General features: G+C 36.6%; 1 protein-coding gene across 1 annotated transcript in view; it reads left to right on the top strand.

The window, feature by feature from the left end:
- The window catches only part of CENPW (centromere protein W), a 215,124-nt gene extending 195,895 nt beyond the window's left edge, over positions 1 to 19,229 (top strand). Inside the window, exons 7-8 of the transcript XR_012517187.1 lie at positions 18,270 to 18,413; positions 19,140 to 19,229. The gene's annotated coding sequence lies outside the window, so the exon portion shown is untranslated. The remainder of the gene's footprint in view (positions 1 to 18,269; positions 18,414 to 19,139) is intronic.
- The last annotated feature ends 2,060 nt before the right edge of the window (positions 19,230 to 21,289 follow it).

Genomic DNA, 21,289 nt, shown 5'->3' with positions numbered 1-21,289 from the left:
CAGTGAATTGAACCACTGTTGAAGTCTGCTTCAGGGAGCCAATCATAGAAATAATCTTAGAGAGCTCAGAATAATAGTTCCCGTTGGCTCATACAGAAATCTCTAGTTTACCGTACAGAAGTAGATCATTCTCTCCAGGGAGACAAGAAGAATGCCTGGTTCATAGAAAACATTCCTTTTGCCTTGAATGGGCCAATTCTTTTTAAGACTAGATGGGACCATGTGGGCTGAGGCAATCAAAGGACATCCTGAGCTGCTGTGAGAGAATTAGGCAGGAAAGTGCGTGATACACCATTTTTCTCTCTGGGAAAAATTCCTGGCAATAAAGACCAATCCTGGTGCTTTTGAGCTACTATCTGAGAACTCCTCTTTCTTCTGTTTTCATCTATCCCTCAGGTTGTTGTTTTTCCCCCAGCATTTTCACATGTGATAGTTTCTTAGCTTAGCTCACTACTTCTGGTTACTTGCTGTAGTTTCTTAATAACTGAACCAGTGTTCATTTGACATAAGTAGACTGCAACATCCCTCATTTTATAGAAATGAGAAAAAAAGGTTTTCAATTTACTTACTCTATCAATGATGATTATTAAAAATTTCAAATTTGTTCCAAAGAAAAACATACAAGGTAAATACATTTTGAACCTAGATATCTTAGATAGCTCTTGAACATTTTATTTTGATCATATTTTGGCTATAATAATAATCCTATAGGCATCATCATGGTTTGAATATCAGAGCACTCTCAGGATATTATTAATCTGATATTTGAAAACTCATAGAATCTCAGAAACAGAAGGTATTCATGAATTTTCATTATAGCTTATTTATTAAATTTTTAGAGTTTTACCTTTAGAAGTTCTTTATTTCCTTCGATCCTCAATCAATCTTTAAAGCTTTATACATTAATTCTGTTTCAGCCTTTAGAATACACAGAATCTAATCACAGGATTAATTTTCAAATATTTGAAATTTTCATGTTCACCAGCATATTTTCCCCTAAGCTAAATAATCTAATACTTCAGCCATTTATTTAGTGACATATGTTTTCAGGAACTTTTTCTATGTTTACTCTTAAAATCACTCCAGTCTGTTATTTTTTTTTCTAAATATATTTCAACAGAACTGAATGGCATGTTTTAGTCAGTGTAACATCACATCCCTGGTTCTATTAACGAAGCCTAATCTTGCATTTATTTTGTTTGTTTTGGTTCTCAGGAGCAGTATTATTATTTGGCGCATGCTGAACATGTACCAAATTTTGTATTTTTGACAGCACATTCAATCAGGTGGGCTTTTTTCATCTTGAAGAGATGTTATTGTCCATTTCAAAATATAAGTTTAGAACTGGGATTTTAATCAATTATTCACTCATTCATTCCTCTAGTCAATAAATGTCTACAATGTTTCAAGCATAGAATGTAAAAAGTTAAGCCAGAAAGACAGTGCGTTCTTTACCTCATGAAGCATTTATGTAAGTTTCATCTGGTTAGGTTCACTTCATGATTCTAGCCCATGAGTTGTCAACTCAAGGAGATTTTGCAACCAGGAGACATTGGCAATATCTGGGGACATTTTTGGTAATCAAAATAGAGGAAACGGGAGGTGATGTATGCCAGTAGCTTATCTCAGAAAATGTGCCTCCTTATATTTTATCAGCAAATATAATGAGCCTGTCTCTATGTCTTTTCTCAAGTAGCTGATAAAAATGCTTACCAGAAAACCATAAGCACAAAACTGAGTGACACACACTAGACAATTTATTCTCCTGATTGAATTTTCTCCATTAATCAATACTCATAGGGTACTACCTGCAATCAGATCCCAGTTTAGTGTTGAAACAGAAGAGTTCCCTTATACCCCTTGTGGGTCAAAAGGGGTGTGGCTGGCTCCTTTGGTCATCCCGCTGCTGTCAAACCTCTAGGAGGAGCATGCAGGTTGGCAGGTACAGAGGCTATAGGGAGCGCTTTTGGGCTCTGGACCCACAACAGTGTCTAGGGGTGGGTGTCTGTGACTCCTGAAGCCCGAGAGGGTATGTGTTACAGTGTGCTCGGGTTAATCAGCTCAAAAGACCCTCTACATTATTGCAAGGGCAGAGGGCCAGTGTGATTGCTTTCTATATCCCTAGCTATTGCCCAGTATGCCAGAAGAATTGGATCACAAGCGGGCTCAAAGTATGAATGCAAGGTTTTATTGAGTGGTGGAGGTGGCTCTCAGTGAGATGGATGGTGAGGTGTAAAGGAGGCGATGGAGTGGGAAGGTGGTCTTCCCCTGGAGTCAGGATGCCGAGCTGCCAGATTCTTCTTCGACTGTCTCTGGCTGAACTCCTCTGGTCCAGATATCCTTCCTCTTCTCTCTTTCTCTGCTGTGTTGTTCTGTTGTTGCTGGTCTGCTGGGCTGTTCCTCTGCTCCTCTTAATCTTCAGACACTTGTGTCTGTGCCCACTAAGGTATCGTGTTTATAAGGGCACAGAATAGGAGCATGGTGGGCCAGATTGGTATTGGAAAATGCAATATTTGAATGTGAAAACAGGAATGCCTGTTCTCACTTAGGTCTGTGGGTCCAAGCTTGAGGGTGGAGCCTTTGCCAGGGACCCTTCCCTTCCCTACCCCACGCTTCTCTGCCTGCTTCCCTGTCAGTATCATCATCATCCTGGCCACATTTCTTCTTCTTGTCAGTGACATATTAAAAAGCTTTTTCAAATGTCTTCCTAAAATCAAGATATATGGAGGTTACCCTTTTAAAGAGCAACAATAATAAAATGTAGTTTGTATACACCATTCTTTTGTAGTGAGCTTGTAAGTTCCTAGTGACCACAGTGTTCTTTAGAAGTACCCTAAAGGTGTTTATTCCAGAATCTGCAATGGACTAATGCAAAATTTACCTAACTGGGAATATCTTTTATACTTTCTGAAAATATTTAATCACCTTCCATATTTTGGTAAGTTTTCATTTCTCAAAGATTTCCACTGATAATTCATAGCATTTTTCCAGTGTCAGTTCCTGAACTGACACATATCCCTGGCTCTGTGCTTGGTTTTAGAAAAAGATAATTAATACAGGGTCTTATTTCCACACAATCTATGAAAGAGTTGACAACATTTTAACAAAAAAAAAGGAATAATGACAAGTGTAATATGCACATAAACTAACAGCGGAAGTCCAGAGATCAATTTTCTGAGACTATCAAGCAAAGTTCCCTGGAGGAGAAGATAGTCAAGTAGATCATTAAAAGAGGAGTGCATTTCTTTAGTCTTTTTGCATTTCATGGATAACAAATGCCACAAACAAAATTAGAGTGGCATGATGTTATAAGGTATGTTCAGGAAGTATCAGAAAACTAGATGTGGCTAGAGGATATGGGTTGCAGAGATGGTAGAAAATGCAATTGTATTTGTGACACATCCATGAATGGCCTTGATGGTGTTTGGGCATTATTCTGTAATGTGCCTTTTCATTTTGTGATCAATAAAGGAGCAAGGCAATTGAAATTAAATTTACATGTAACTCCACTCTTCAGACCAACATTTTAAAGTCATTAGTCTTAATTTTATAGATACATAAGCCAGGATTCAGTAAAAGTAATGGACTTTTCTTTTTTCTTTGAGATGGCGTTTTGCTCTTGTTTTCCAGGCTGGAGTGCAATTGTACCTTCTTGGCTCACTGCAACCTTCGCCTCCCAGATTCAAGTGATTCTCCTGCCTCAGCCTCCCGCGTAGCTGGGATTACAGGCATGCACCACCATACTTGGCTAATTTTGTATTTTTAGTAACGATAGAGTTTCTCCATGTTGGTCAGGCTGGTCTTGAGCTCCTGACCTTAGGTGATCCGCCCACCTTGGTTTCCCAGGTTGCTAGGATTACAGGCATGAGCCACCATGTCTGGCCAGTGATGGGGCTTCCTAAATTTATGTAAGTTTTGTTGATATATTTAAAAGTTAGGTTTATCCAACCAAAAGATTGACAATTTGACTAGATTTTCTTTCTAGGAAGATAATTTTGGTAAGAATGGTTGGGTAAACTGGGAAACATTTTAGAGTCAAGTAGGAAAAGGCCACATTTTAATTTAAAAATACACATATACGACACTGAACAAATGTTTCAATTTTTATGCTCATTTTGTATATATTTAAAGAGCTTTAGTTGGAGGAAGTTGATCCAGAATCCACTCATTAGAAAAAGTCTGGATTCTATTTTGGAGAAAATATCAGGCAAAGTTTAGAATAACAGCACAAAATTTATTGCCTCCCCTTCTTCTTACTCAATACAACATTTAGAAAAAGTTTAAACATAATACTCTTTAAATAAAATGTATAAAGGTTCCAGCACCTAGAGCATTTACTTATATGGAGAGAAATATGGAAAAAAGATTCTTTATTTTTGATATCAACTCCTATATTTAAATGTTAGTATTCCTGATAAAGTAACATTCTATCCTAAATGGTAGAATAATAGGAGCTTGTGAAACCTTTTGAATAAACAGTGACATTCTGAATCAGGACCCCTGGAAAATGATGGTCATGTATAATTTGGAGAATTTGCCTAGATGCTTGTAAAAGTAATACATTGGAGGACATTTTCAGATAAATACACTGTCTATAAGGGCTGGATGTGTAGTAACTTACAAATGCATTTGAATGGTAATTTGATGTGTAATAGATTAGCAGAAGCCTGAATTTATTCCCGTCGTTGCTACTTAAGGTATCTCTTTATTACGTATGTCCACTGCTGTGGTTGCCAGCCTTCAAATGACCCCCACCCCCAAAATTCTGAATGCTTTCTGATATTTACAACCTTGTGTCATCCCTTTCTATAGTAAATATGGCTGACCTATGTAATAAAAGGATCTTGACAAAATTAGAGTTTGCAATTTTTGAAGCTGATCATAAAAGACACTGCAGCTTCTGCTTTGCTTCTTTGGATCAGTTGCTTTGGGGAAACCAGTTGCCAGGCCATGAGGACGCTCAAAAAGCCCTGAGGAAAGATTTATGCGATGAGATACTGATGCTGTCTACGTTTACTAACAACCAGCACTAACTTGCCAGGCATGTTGAGTGAGCTGCCTTGAAAATTGACCCAATTTTCAAACCTTCAAATGTCTGCAACCCTGGGAGACATCTTGTCTACAGCCTAAAGAGAATAAGAGACCCTGAGTTACAAACACCTATGTAAGCTGTCCCCAGTTGCCTGACACACAGAAATTGTGAGCTAATAAATGTTTCCTATTTGTAATCTGCTAAATTTGAGGGTTACTTGTTGTGCAGCAATAGGTAACAAATATAACTGGTCTAACTTTTTGGGCTAGAACCTTGTACAGAGGTATTCACTTTATACTAAAAGGGTTTAGTCATATTAAATTAAAGTTGTTCACTGCTTCCAAGTTTACATTTTATGTAGAAAATGACTCCAATCAGCCAACAGTCTCCTAACTGCTTTAATCTGTGTTTCAATCTGTTTCTCAATAACAATAATAATGCCATTTGCTAAGGTGTTATTATTACTTAAAATTTCATTATGTTTTATGTGATGATGGATTTAAAGCAAAAATATTACTCTTATATTTAGAAAATGTGGTGCACATTTTCATGTTATTCTAATCATTATATCATGGATATTTCCATATAAGTCTTATAAACAGATGCTGAATGCTTTCTTCACTCTTATGGGTCCTTCTTGACTTATAAATTATTTCACCTTTCTTTTTCTTGGGTTAGGCCCAGACCACAGTATGTATGTTAGAAAAAGAGAGATGATTTTATTTTTACTATTTCCAGTGAATATATATATATTTATATAGATATATATATTCATAATATTCAATATATATTTATTATGAATATGTTTATTATGAATATAATTTATTATGAATTTATTATGAATATGAATATATATTATGAATATTTATATATAATGCTTCTGAAATGGCTTGTTACTTTAGAATTGTTCCAAAACCAAAGTAAAACACATCTATGTGTGTGTGTGTGTGTGTGTGTGTGTGTGTGTGTATGTGTGTGCACACAGGCGGGAGTGTGTACACACATTCACATACACACTCACATAGAACTGTATATCACCACAGTCTACGTTTAGTTTTAGAAATGATCAGCACTCAAATCCAAGAAGATATATGTTAACTTTGAAAAACTTCATGAGACTAAAACCATCACTAAAAAATTATGTGGGAAGCATTCTGATAATGGTTGAAGGAACTACTTTTTTGTTGCTGTTGTTATTTTTGTTTTTCTGAGACAGAGTCCTGCTTTTGTCACCCAGGGTGGAGTGCAGGAGCAATCTCAACTCTCTAGAACCTCTGTCTCCCAGGTTCAAGTGATTCTTCTGTCTCAGCCCCCCGATTAGCTGGGACTATAGGTTCGTGCCACCATGCTCGGCTAATTTTTGAATTTTTAGTAGAGATGGGGTTTCACCGTGTTGGCCAGGCTAGTCTGGAACTCCTGACCTCAGTGATCCACCCTCCTCGGCCTCCCGAAGTCCTGGGATTACAGGCATGAGCCATCACTTCCAAGCAGGAACTAGTTTTAATAACCTATAATTAAACATTAGTTTGAGTGAAATGAAAGGTTTAATATGATCTGAAACAAAAATCTCTTTCTCTGTAATCTTTGGTTTCCATTTTGGCTGAGGAGGGTATGGAAGAGACATGGGCTGGGTTCAGCCAGGTATTTCATTCAGCACTCATAATTACCGATTTAAGGTACTCACGGCTTGCAGTATGGGAAAGAGCTGAAACACTGCAAATGTCTGCATCTCTCACTCCATGAAATGCCCTGAGGGCTGACTCCTAGAGCATTCTACTCACAATGTTGTAGGAACTTTGTCCCTGTCTGCATGCTGATTGGAAGCAGATCCATAGTTCAGTATCAGTGTCCATTTTTGGTTATTGCTAATAATGTAGCAACAATAAAATAGAAAGAAAAATGACAGGGCAGCTGTCTAATGAGGTGTAGTTTAGGGAGTGTTAAACTATGGTAGACATTTCTATTTGCTGGTGTTAAATTATGCTGCCTGTTCCAAGTGCTCTCATTAAAGGTTGATGCGCTGTGTTGTTCTCAGGCAATTTATGGAATCTAAGAATGACCTGCATGCATATCCTTCTGGGAAGTGGGCTGTCTGCAGCCCCATAGTAAACCATGAAGAGCAGCAGTCCAAACAGTTCATCTTCCCCACTTTCCCCATTGCAGAGACCCCATAGTCCTTTTCTTTCCAGTCGGCCATGACTTGTCATATTGGTTGACATATCCCTGAAACAACAGAGTCTGGTACAGCGTGTGTTGAAACAGATTTCTCCCACAGCATTTTTGCTTCTTCCCCGTAGACCTGACTGGAGGGGAGAAAAGCATTACATGTATTTTTCCCCTGTATCAAAGATGAGAAGAACAGTCATCATTCCTGTTAGCAAATTGCCAAATAAGGTGTTTATCGTTATCATTCAACATATATTTATTGAGCCTCTATAATATGTCAGGTGTTCTGTAAATAGTGGTTAAAAAGATACATATGGTCTCTGATTTTTTGTTTTGAGGTGGTAGAAGAGACGTAGTACAGGTTTAATAAGTTGATGAAAAAATTTAGGATGCTATGTGAATATATGTCAAGGGGCAAAACCTATGCTAGGAGAGTCCAGTATAGGAATATTAAGTCAGGATATTAAGTCAAGTGCTACCTCTTTTGTTTTTATTTGATTTCTTGTTTGTTTCTACATGTGCATGAGAAACACAATGGGGTGGGAATACAATGGTTAGGAATATGCCAATTGATATGGTTTATAAAAGACTTTGAAATGATGAAGAATACCATCCTCTGTTTGGAAATGTTTATTCAAACCAAGGGGCAGTGCAGCATGCTTCCAGTAAGTTTTAGTAACAATTCTCAATCTTGGCCGGACTTTAGAATTATCTGGGGAGCTTTAAAAAATCTGATGCCTAGGCCACCCCCAAAAGCAATTAAAAAAGAATCTCTGGGGGTGAGCCCCAGACACTGGTGCTCTTTAAAACTTCCCAGGTGATTCCAATGTGCAGCCAATTTAAGAACCATTGAGTTATAGGCTTCCTAGGTTTTCCAAATTCCCCACAAGGACCTACAGCTGCCAATTTTACCACTTACAGAGGAAAAAAAGAATTACCAGGTGCAGGAAGCTTCTCTTTCCCATCCTAAGAAGTTTCTAACTTCATTTTAAAAAATGAAAGTATAGTTACATAATAAAATGCACAAATCTTCAGTACAGAGTTCAGTGAGTTTTGACAGAGTATCTACTCAAGTAACCAGCATGCCAATTGAAATGCAGAATATCATCATCACCTTAGAATGTCCCATAGTGTCCCTTTACATTGTTCCTCCCCATAGAAGGCAGAAATTATTTTAATTTATGTTCCATAAATTAGTTTTGGCCATATTAGATTTCATAAGAATTAATTCACACAGTATGCAGTCTTTTGTTCTGGCTTATTTCCCTAAGCATAATGTTTTTGAGATTCATCTATGAAATTGGGTGTATCAGTAGTTCCTCTTTATTGCTGAGTGATATTCCATTGTATGGATATACCACAGTTTGTTTATTCTCCTGTTGATGGACATTTGGTTTGTTTCCAATTTTTATTAATATAAATTAACCACAGTGACCATCCTAGCACAAGCTTTTGTGGACATACATTTAAATTTTTTTTTTTTTTTTATAAATTGCCAAGAGTGAAATTACTGTGTCATAGGGTAATTGCATATTTAACTTAAATAAGCTGCCAATTTTCCACACACATTTAATATTCCTGCTAGCAATGAATGAGAAATCCTAGCTGTTTTGTGTTTTTACTAATGGTTGGTGTTGTAAATTTATTTTAATTATTGTTTAAATTTTAGTCATTCTCTCAAGCATGTAGTAGTGACTAACTGGGTTAATTTGAAGTTCTCTGGTGACTAATGATGTTGAGCATTTTCATGTGTATTTATTGGCCATTTGTACATTATTTTTTGAAATGTCTGTATAACACTTTTTCCCCTTTTATGTATTTGTTTGCATGTCTTTTTATTATAATTTTTATAATTTCTTTAATCTTGATATAAGTCACTTTTCTGAATATATTTTCTTCTAGTGTGGGGCTTGCTTTTTATTACTTTCAAGGTGTTTTAATTAACAGTAGTTTTTAATCTTAATGAAATCTAGTTTATATTTTTTCTTTTATAATTATAGATATTTGTGTCTATCTAGGAAATCTTTGCCTATCTCCAGGACAAAAAGATGTGTTTCCGTATTTTCATTTAGAAGCATTTTATCTTTTACAGTTAGGTCTATAAGCCATCCAACATTAATTTTGTGTATGGCATTAGGTATGAATCAAGTTTCTATTTATTCTTCATCTGTTTTTCAACATCTAGTGGTCCATCTCCACTCATTTAAAAGATTTTTCTTTCTCTATTGAATTATATCAGAAGCTTTGTCAAGAAAAACATTTGCTTGTATCTGTATGCTTCTTCTTTATTTCTCTTATGTTCCATTGATCTATTTATTTATTATCTATGTTTATGCCATGTTGTATGGATGACTATAACTTTATAGTAAGTATTGAAATTGGTTAGTACAAGTTTTCCAACTTTGTTCTTCTTTTACAAAATTATTTAGATAAATGGAGACCAATAGATTTTTACATAATTGGTACAAGCTTGTCAATATCCACAAATAAGCATGCTGGGATATTTATCTTAATTGCATTATGTGTAGTTTAGGAATAATTGACATCTTCATAATATTGAAACAATACTAAACTCTCTCAACAATGCTTTGTTCCTTTTTCTTGTTCTAAATTTATCCCAGACATTTTATTTACTTCTGATACTATTCTGAATGAAATAATTTTTTTAAATTACATGTTCTATTTGTTACTTATATATAGAAATAAAAATAATTTTTGGACAGTGGCTGGCAAGATGGCCAAATAGGAACAGCTCTGGTCTGCAGCTTCCAGCAAAATCAATGCAGAAGGCGGTGATTTCTGCATTTTCAACTGAGGTACTTAGCTTGTCTTAATGGTACTGATTACACAGTGGGTACAGGCCACAGAGGATGCGCCAAAGAAGGGTGGGGTGTCCCCTCACCCGGAAAGCACAAGGGGTCAGGGAACACCCACCCCAGCCAAGGGAAGCTGTGAGGTACTATGCCATGAGGAACTGTGCATTCTGGCCCAGATACTACACTTTTCCCATGGCCTTCACAACCGACAGACCAGGAGATTCCCTCAGGTGCCTATACACCAGGACCCTGGGTTTCGGTTTCAAGCACAAAACTAGATGGCTGTTTGGGTAGACACTAAGCTAGCTGCAGGAGTTTTTTTTTTTTTTTTTTTTTTTTTTTTTTTTTTTTTTTTCCATATCCCGGTGGTGCCTGGAATGCCAGTGAGACAAATCATTCACTCCCCTGGAAAGCAGACTGAAGACAGGGAGTCAAGTGGTCTTGCTCAGCAAATCTCACCCCCATGGAGCCCCACAAGCTAATATCCACTGGCTTGAACTTCACACCACCAGCACAGCAGTCAGAAGTTGATCTGGGACATTCAAGCTTGGTGGAGGTCAGGATGTCTGCCATTACTAAGGACTAAGTAGGAAGCTTTTTCCTCACAGTGTAAACAAAGCCTCCTGGAAGTTTGAACTGGGCAGAGCCCATTGCAACTCTGGAAAGTCACTGTAGCCAGACTATCTCTGTAGTTTCCTCCTCTCTGTGCAGGGCATCTCTTTAAAAAAGGCAGCAGCCAGTCAGGGGCTTATAGATAAAACTTTCATCTTCCTGGGACAGAGCACTGGGGGGAAGGGGCAGCTGTGGTTACAGCTTCAACAGAATTAAATGTTACTGCCTGCCAGCTCTTAAGAGAGCAGCAGATCTCCCAGCACAGCACTTGAGCTCTGCTAAGGGACAGACTGCCTACTCAAGTGGATCCTTGACCTCTGTGCCTCCTGACTGGGAGACACCTCCCAGCAGGAGTTGAGAGACACCTTATACAGGAGAGCTCAAGCTGGCATCTGGCGGGTGCTCCTCTGGGATGAAGCTTCCAGAGGAAGGAACAGGAACCAATCTGCCATTCTGCAGCCTCTGCTGGTTATACCCAGGCAAACATGATCTGGAATAGACCTCCAGATAACTCCAGCAGACCTGCAGCAGAGGGGCCTGACAGTTAGAAGGAAAACTACCAAACAGAAAGGAATACCATCAGCGTAAAAAAAAAAAAATGACATCAACGCAAAAACCCCATTGGAAGGTCACCAACATGAAAGACCAAAGTAGTGTAGATAAATCCATGGAGATGAGGAAAAACCAGCAGAAAAGGTGAAAATTCCAAAAACCAAAATGCCTCTTGTCCTCCAAAGGATCATAACTCCTCACCAGCAGGTGGACAAAACTGGATGGAGAATGAGTTTGATGAATTGACAGAAGTAGTCTTCAGAAGGTGGGTAATAACAAACTCTACTGAGCTAAAGGAGCATGTTCTAACCCAGTGCAAGGAAGCTAAGAACCTTGAAAAAAGGTTAGAAGAATTGCTAACTAGAATACCCAGTTTTGAGAAGAACATAAATGACCTGATGGAGCTGAGAAACACAACACAAGAACTTCGTGAAGCATACACAAGTATCAATAGCTGAATCAATCAAGCAGAAAAAAGGATATCAGAGATTGAAGATCAGCTTAATGAAATAAAGTGTGAAGACAAGATTAGAGATAAAAGAATGCAAAGGAATGGACAAAGCCTCCAAGAAATGTAAGACTATGGGAAAAAACTAAACCTACATTTTACTGGTGTATCTGAAAGTGATGGAAAACATGGGAACCAAGTTGGAAAATACTCTTCAGGATATTATCCATGAGAACTTCCTCAGCCTAGCAGGACAGGCCAACATTCAAATTCAGAAAATACAGAGAACACCACAAAGACACTCCTTGAGAGGAGCAACTCCAAGACAGAATGGTCAGATTCACCAAGGTTGAAATGAAATAAAAAATGTTAAGGGCAGCCAAAGAGAAAGGTCAGGTTATCCACAAAAGGAATCCCATCAGACTAACAGTGGGTCTCTCTGCAGAAACCCTAGAAGCCAGAGAGAGTTGAGGGGCCAACATTTAACATTGTTAAAGAAAAGAATTTTTGGCCAGGCATGGCAACTCACACCTGTAATGCCAGCACTTTTGGAGGCAAAGATGGGCCAATCAAGAGGTCAAGAGATCAAGACCATCCTGGCCAACATGTTAAAACCTAATCTCTACTAAAAATATGAAAATTAGCTGGGCGTGGTGGTGCACGCCTGTACTCTTGGCTACTTGGGAGGCTGAGGCAGGAGAATCGCTTGAACCCAGGAGGCAGAGGTTGCAGTGAGCTGAGATTGTACCAGTGAACCCCAGTCTGGTGACACAGTGAGACCCCCTCAAAGAAAGAAGGGAAACGAAGGGAAATGAAGGGAAGGAAGGAAAGGAAGGGAAGGAAGGGAAGGGAAGAGAGGGAGGAAGGAAGGAAGGAAAGAAAAGAAAGGAAGAAAAGAATTTTCAACCCAGGATTTCATATCCAGCCCAAATAAGCTTCATAAGCAAAGGAGAAATACAATCCTCCTTTACAGACAAGCAAGTGCTGAGAGTTTTTGTCACTACCAGGCCTGCCTTACAAGAGCTCATGAAGGAAGCAGTATAAAAGAAAAACCGGTACCAGCCACTACAAAAACATACCAAATTGTAAACACCATTGATACTATGAAAAACCTACATCAAGTAATGGGTAAAATAACCAGCTAGCATCATAATGACAGGCTCAAATTCACACATAACAATATTAACCCTAAATGTAAACAAGTTAAATGCCCCAATTAAAAGACACAGACTGGCAAATTGAATAAAGAGTCAAGACTCATTGGTGTGCTCAGAAGACTAATCTCATGTGCAAAGACACACATAGGCTCAGAATAAAGAGACTGAGGAAGATTTACCAAGCAAATGAAAAGCAAAAAATAAAAATAAAAATAAAAAAGGAGGGGTTGTGATCCTAGTCTCTCATAAAAGAGATGTTAAACCAACAAAGATCAAAAGTGACAAAGAATGACATTACGTAATGATAAAGAGATCGATGCAACAAGAAGAGCTAACTATCCTAAATATATGTGTACCCAATACAGGAGCACCCAGATTCATAAAGCAAATTCTTAGAGACCTACAAACAGACTTAGACTCCCACACAATAATAGTGGGAGACCCCACTGTCAACAGGACAGAAAATTAACAAGGATATCCAGGACTTCAACTCAGCTCTGGACCAAGCAGACCTAATAGACATCTATAGAACTCTCCACCCCAAATCAAGAGAAAATACATTCTTCTTAGCACAACATCACACTTAGGCTAAAATTAACCACAAAATTGGAAGTAAAATACTCCTCAGCAAATGCAAAAACCAGAAATCATAACAAACAAGTCTCTCAGACCACAGTGCAATCAAATTAGAACTCAGGATTAGGAAACTCACTCAAAACCACACAACTACATGGAAACTGAACAACCTGCTCCAGAATGACTACTGGGTAAATAACAAAATGAAGCCAGAAATAAAGATGTCCTTTGAAACCAGTGAGAACAAAGACATAACATACCAGAATCTCTGGGACACACTTAAAGCAGTGTATAGAGGGAAATTTATAGCACTAAATGCTCACAAGAGAAAGCAGGAAGAACTAAAACTGACACCCTAACATCACAATTAAAAGAACTAGAGAAGCAAGAACAAACAAAATCAAAAACTAGAAGAAGACAAAAAATAACTATGATCAGAACAGGACTAAAGAGGCTAAAGGACTAAAGACATTAAAAACCCTTCAAAAAACTGGTAAATCCAGAGCTGGTTTTTTGAAAAGATCGGCAAAATAGATAGACCACTAGCCAGACTAATAAAGAAGAAAAGAGAGAAGAATTAAATAGATGCCATAAATAATGATAAAGGGAACATCACTACCAATCCCACAGAAATACAAACTAACATCGGAGAATATTACAAACATCTCTAAGCAAATAAACTAGAAAATCTAGAATAAATGGATAAATTCCTGGACACATACAGCCTCCCATGACTAAATCAGGAACAAGTCAAATCCCTGAATAGACCAATAACGAGATCTGAAATTGAGGCAGTAATTAATAGCCTACCAATCAAAAAAGGTCAGGACTAGATAGATTCACAGCTGAATTATACCAGAGGTACAAAGAAAAGCTGGTACCATTCCTTCTGAAACTATTCCAAACGATAGAAAAAGAAAGAATCCTCCCTAACTCATTTTATGAAGCCAGCGTCATCCTGATACCGAAATCTGGTGGAGACACAACAAAAAAAGAAAATTTCGGCTCAATCCCTGATGAGCATCAATGTAAAAATCCTCAGTAAAATACTGGCAAACTGAATCCAAAAGCACTTCAAAAAGCTTATCCACCACGATAAAGTTGGTTTCATCCATGGGATGCAAGGCTGGTTCAACATACACAAATCAATAAACATAATGCATTACACAAATGAGATCTATGACAAAAACCACATGATTAACTCAACAGATGCAGAAAAGGCCTTCAACAAAATTCAACAGCCCTTCATGCTAAAAACTCTTAATAAACTAGGTATTGATGGAATGTATCTCAAAATAATGAGAGCTATTTATGACAAACTGACAGCCAGTAACATACTGAAGGGACAAAAACTGAAAGCATTTCCTTTGAAAACCAGCATAAGGCAAAATGCCCTCTCTCACCACTCTTATTCAGCATAGTATCGGAAGTTCTGGCCAGGGCAATCAGGCAAGAGAAAGAAATAAAGGTTATTCAATTAGGAAAAGAAGAAATTAAATTGTCTCTACAGATGACATGATTGTATATTTAGAGAACCTCATCATCTTAGCCCCAAATCTCTTTAAGCTGATAAGCAACTTCAGCAAAGTCTCAGGATACAAAATCAATGTGCAAAAATCACAAACGTTCACAACTATACACCCATAACAGACCAGCAGAGAGCCAAATCATGAGAGAACTCCCATTCACAATTGCTACAAAGAGAATAAAATACCTAGGAATACAACTTACAAGGGATGTGAAGGATCTTTTAAAGGAGAACTACAAACCACATGTATATATACCCTAGAACTTAAAAGTATAATAGTAGTGATTTTAAAAAAAGATCTGAAACCACAAAACTACTAAAAGAAAAAAAGGGAAGCTCCATGGCATTGGTCTGGGCCAGGCGTCTCCAAACCACGGCCCACGGGCCTCATGCATCCCCCTGAGGCCATTTATCAAGCCTCCCCCCAACCTCTGCACTTCAGGAAGGGGAACCTCTTTCATTGGTGATCAGTGAGAGGAGCACAGTATGTGGCGGCCCTCCAATGGTCTGAGGGACAGTGAACTGACCCCCTGTGTAAAAAGTTTGGGGACGCCTGGTCTGGGCAATAATTTTTCTGGATATGACCCAAAAAGCACAGGTAACAGGAACAAAAATAGACCAATGGAATTGTATCAAACTAAAATGCTCTTCACATCCAAGGATAACCAACAAAGTGATGAGACAACTTACAGTATGGGAGAAAACATTTGCAAAGCATACATTTGATAAGGGATTAATATCCAAAATATATAACTCAAACAATTCAATAGCATTAAAACAGCCCAATTTTTTTAAATGGGCAAAGGGCTTGAATAGCTATTTCTCAAAACAAGACATACAAATGGACTACATGCATATGAAAATATGTTCAACATCACCAATCATTAGGGAAATGCAAATTAAAACTACAATGAGATATCATTTTAAACTTGTCAGGATGGCTCATAATAAAAAAGATGAAAGATAATAAGTCTTGGAGAGGATGTGGAGGAAAGGGAATACTTGCACATTGTTGGTGGGAATGCTAACTAGTGCAACCATTGTGTAAAATAGTATTGAAGTTACCCCAAAAATTAAAAATAGAGCTGCCATATGAGCCAGAAGTCCTGTTACTTGATTTATATTCAAAGGAAATCAAATCAGTATGTGAAAAATATATCTGAATTCCTATGTTCATTGCAGCATTACTCACAACAGCCAAAATATGGAATTACTCTAAGTGTCCACTAATGGAAGAATGGATAAAGAAAATGTAGTATATACACACAATGGAATACTATTCAGCCCTTAAAAGGAAGGAAATCTGTTGTTTGCTAAACATGGTGAATGTGAAAGATATTACATTAAATGAAATAAGCCAGACACAGAAAGATAAATTTACATGATCTCACTTGTGTGTTATCTTGAAAAGTTAACCTCATATAACTAGAGAGAAGAATAGAGGTTACCAAGTGTTAGGGGTTTGCAGGGAATTGGGGAGATTTTGATTAAAAAACACAAAATTTCAATTAGACAGGACACATCAAGAGATGTGTTCTACCATATGATGACCACAGTTAATAACAATGTATTGTATTCTTGAAACTTGAAGTTAAGAGGTAGATTCTAAATGTTTTCACCACAAAACATAAGGTAACACATATGTTAATGCCTTAATTTAGCCATTCCACAGTGTATATATATTTCAAAACAGCATGCTGTACATGATACATATATATTTTATTTTTTTCCTAAATCAATAAATGAAAGTAAAGCAAAAACTTAAAATAACAACCAGAGATAATAGGGTAAAAATGATGTGACTACTGATTGCTTGGAGTGTTAGACAGTTTTTTAAAATCATTTTCTGCTATTAACTAGTTATTTCATTTAATATTGGTCTATGATAGTGACTCCCCTTTTAAAAACAAAAGCAGAGAGATATCAGTGTTCTTAATGTGAGAACAGTAATAACTGACCATTTAACCCTTGTGTCTTGTCTTTAAGGTTGTAAATAAAACGAAGGAGAGAAACAGGATCTTTGGTATTTTGGTAACATAGGACAGGTTTAGACAATAGGATAATCCTTTTAAAAACTTCTTTGTCTGATGTTTCACTAATGGGTGGGTGAAATACCTTTAGCGTGAGAGGAAACAACATAAACCTTTTTTAGCTTTTGTAAATGTATACTGAATGCCTGTGTTAAAGTAATAGATTTTTTAAAAGTGAGTTGGGAAATGTAAACTATATATAAGTGTAAGGTATTGATATTATGTCAAGGCTTAAATTATGGATTATAACTGTAGAGATAACCTGAAGTAAAAGACGTGTACTTTCAAAGTAAGTAACTTAGTATATATGTGTCCTATTTTGTCACATCCGAAAGAAGACATTGCTAATCTGGCCAAAAAAATAAAAATATGCCCCCCACAGAAAATTTAACAGAACCAAGAGTAAGTAGATCATATCAATACAAGTATTTATAACCTTATATCAGTAGAACTATACAGTTGGCATGAATTTGTATTCAATTAGAAATCATCATCAAAGGTAGACCAAAAACTTAAGTTCTGAAAAAAAAAATTCTGTACAATTTTTCTTAATGTGTATAACATGCCCAAATTATAAAAGAAATTCAATTCTGTGAACTAGAATGAAGTCATATTTATAGTTAATACAACATCCATCTACATTAACTACTTTTGCTGTCTGATTCTGCCAAATGTAAATAGTACATCATTTATTGATGTGTAAGAGGATTTATGTTCTGATGAAAGAACCAAGAAAGAGTCTTGCTGGTCTCCGAGGTAAAAGAGTTATATTAGAAAGCCTTTATTTGGCATCAACAAAAAATTTGCTAGGTATCAACAAAGCTCTCTGGGGCCTTATAAGAACTATGGATGCCTTTTTTTTTTGTTTTTTTTTTTGTTTGTTTTTTGTTTTTTTTTATGGTAGTTAGAGATATTTTTACATAAGTAAAATCAATGAAAATTAATTCATACCTACTATATTGAAAACTTAAGCCAGAAAAAAACCCTTACATGAAATAAACTATGGTTATCCAAAGGAAGATTCAGAAACCAACTTCATCCTCATCATCTGATGTTCATTAGAAATGCCAAAGGAAAAAAAAGATAGGCCTATTGTATCAGAATCTGCATTTAAACAAGATCCTTAGGTGATTTGTATGCTCTAATGTGTGAGAAGCAAGGCTTTCATCTTCTTATTTGCATTGGAGAAGACTTTCACGCTTTCTACTCAACTCTCAAACCTTCCTCATAAACTCAATTTGTTGTCAAACTTGGAAAGTTTGTTCAATTTATTTACTTTAGAAAAAATTTTAGCTTGCCCTGTTTCAAAAGGGAAATGAGACCTCTGGGAGTAATGAGCTTTTATTTTGTAGAAAAACAAGGGTTCACCATCAGAGCAGAAGAAGGCAAGGACCCAAAGGTCAAAGAAAATTTGTGCTTACTTCCCAGTCTATGTCTTAGCGCCATAATTCACCATTTGGATCAAGAACATGTTTCTCCACACTCTGGTAACACAGGTAATCCCCATCTTAAGAAATGACTTTAGTTCATTTGTAAGTTGGTGACTTGAAACTTTGAATGTATTTCCACATAGAAATAGTATTATACTCAGTAGGTAGACTTCTAGGCAGTTTTCAGAAATCTGTTTAATTTATAATATACTAAGAAGTAAAGTGTCGGGATGCATTGGGTTAAAGCAAGCATATTCAAATGACACATACTCAGGTTCAAATTTTGGCTCTACCATTATCCAACGCTTCACCTTGAACAGTTATTTAACCTATTTATGATATGTAAATATAATAATAATTGCCTTACAAAGTTTTTGTAATAAATGAAATGTGCATTAAGTTACCTGATGTTGAACTGTCACTTTGCATAATTGGCTATATAAGAGTTTAAAATAAATTTTGTCAAAAAGCACTGGTAAATTTAGATAAGGATACTTGATCCATAAGGAAAAGGAGAATGAATCTCAGGGAGGACTTGCTTAGAGAAAATTATGCCTCAAAATGTGAGAGCATCCATATGTGGTGTTGGGTAGAAGTTTGGAAGAGGATATTCTAGGCAGGAATCATGATGTAGAATTACAGATATATATGGGGTGCAGAGTAGAAAGGAGGATGTTCAATGGATTTGGTCTAGAGACTTTAAGAAACTAACTACTGCTGGCATTTGCCTTTCTGTTTCTTTCCTTTTCTTCCTTGCCTCCATCTCTTTTGATATTGTTACTCTACAAACAGCACACAGTAAGATCAATAAGAAGCAAGAGAACAGCAAGAAGTGCCCAGCAGCAAGGAAAAAAAGTGGGCAGAAAGAAAATAACTGTCAAGGGTGGAACCAGGAGGGAAGACCAATTCCCATTGCTTCTCTACTATCAGCAGTGAATATTCTTGTATTGAATACAGTAGCTTAGATTGGCAGTTGTAATATTTGTGCTACATTCTTGATATCACTTTGTAATGAAGAGTCAATCCAACATTCTACTTTCATTTAAACCAAAGGTGACTGTGGGTCAGGGATTATGTTTGTTTTTCCTTGATTTTTCATAGTTAACTTTAATTTTGTTCTCCTCTTTTGTGACTGTCTTTTGTTGATGATGCCTTTTTTGTAAACCTAAATTGTGTTTTTATTCACAAAACCAAGTGGAGAATTAAGACAATTATCTTTATATCAACAGATCTAGAGTGAGAAATTTGGCCCAAAATGAGAGTGTATAACATGATTGGTAATTGATTTTTGTGTGTTCTCTAATGTGTTATAATTGACATTTTAGACAATATCAATATGGAAACATGTGTCTAAATTGTATTAAGCCACACAATGAACTGTAAAGTAAAATATATAATTTCACACATCAAATCACAGTGACAGATTTATACACCCAGGGACATTCAATAATCAATATTTTTTTTGTTTTGTTTTTGAGATGGAATCTTACTCTGTCGCCCAGGCTGGAGTGCAGTGCCATGATCTTGGCTCACTGCAAACTGCCTCCCAGTTCAAGCAATTCTCCTGCTATAGCCTCCTGAGCAACTGGGATTACAAGCAGACACCACCATGCCTGGCTAATTTTTGTGTTTTTAGTAGACACGGGGTTTCACCACGTTGGCCAGGCTAGTCTCAAACTCCTGACCTTAGGTGATCCGCCCGCCTAGGCCTCCCAAAGTGCCGGGATTGCAGGCGTGAATCACCATGCCCAGCTTCAATAAAGATTTGATAACTGACTAAGGAAAACATCAGAAACAAATAGAGTTTTCTATCAAGTTTCTTTAAGCATATTTGAACAAAAACACTGAGATTCTTTTGGTTAAGATTTAAGAAAATTAAAACCACTGATGGTTATGGTTTTATCTGAGAGAATAACTGAGGGTGCTACAAGATTGTTTATATCTATCTGGAAGTAAAAATGGCAATATTTGTGTGTACATATGTGTGCTTTTCCCCCAAAACTCTCATGCAATTTTCTCCTGTGGAATGCATGAGGTAAGAACATATTATTTTGTGACACCAGAATATATTCATATTAATAATTAGTGTTTGTGTTTCGATAATGGAATAGCTTTGATGAAGCATTCTGACATACATATTTATTACTTGGTGTGTATAATCACTGTGTGAGTTATGGTTAACAAATATTGTTGTCCTCTTTTTATCTATACATAAACTTCAAAAAAGTTTAATTCCTCCCATAAGGTAACATAGGGGCTCAGTGGTGGATTGAAAACTCAGAGACTTTCTATTTCCCAGTTCAATATACTTTCCATGACATCACATTTCCTTTCAGTGTCTCTATAAGAAGACAAAAAAAAAAAAAAAAACCCTCTCATTTATTGATGAACAATGTTAATTAAAAAGCTACTAATCACATCAAGTTCCTACTTTAGGATAATAGTAAATTTTGTTCTGGTAAAATGGAAGACTAGCCTATTGTATATAGCCTGGTTACATACAAATACTGAAAAAATAAATTTAACTTTGGTTTTTAAATGTATAGTAAAGAGTAAGCATAGGAAAGCACAAATTCTGAGTGGTAACATGAAAGATGTGAGTTTCTTTTAGCCCATCTTTAATAGACAAGATTTTTAGTTTTCATCAACCATGTTTAAGTAACAGGAGAAAAATGAGATTCTGAGTGAGGTGAAAAGTCATGTCAGAGAAACCTGTGTAAATCCAGCCCGTCTGAAAGGGTTAATGACTTAGCGAGCAAATAAACAGATATAAAACATAAAATTCTACCTCCTGAAGAAAGTAACTTGTGTTCATCATGGGTGAAATGTAGGAGCAGGGTAGAATTTTCCCAGAGAATTTGGAGCACAAAACAGGCTTTCAGTCAGACTTCCTGCATGACTCCAAAGTCTAAGCAATAAATTCAGTATGATAGATCTGTCCC

Source organism: Saimiri boliviensis, chromosome 4 (genome assembly GCF_048565385.1).
Source record: "Saimiri boliviensis isolate mSaiBol1 chromosome 4, mSaiBol1.pri, whole genome shotgun sequence".
Lineage (NCBI taxonomy): Eukaryota > Metazoa > Chordata > Mammalia > Primates > Cebidae > Saimiri > Saimiri boliviensis.
Note: the sequence above shows the minus strand (reverse complement) of the source record. Positions and strands in the feature narration are given on the sequence as shown.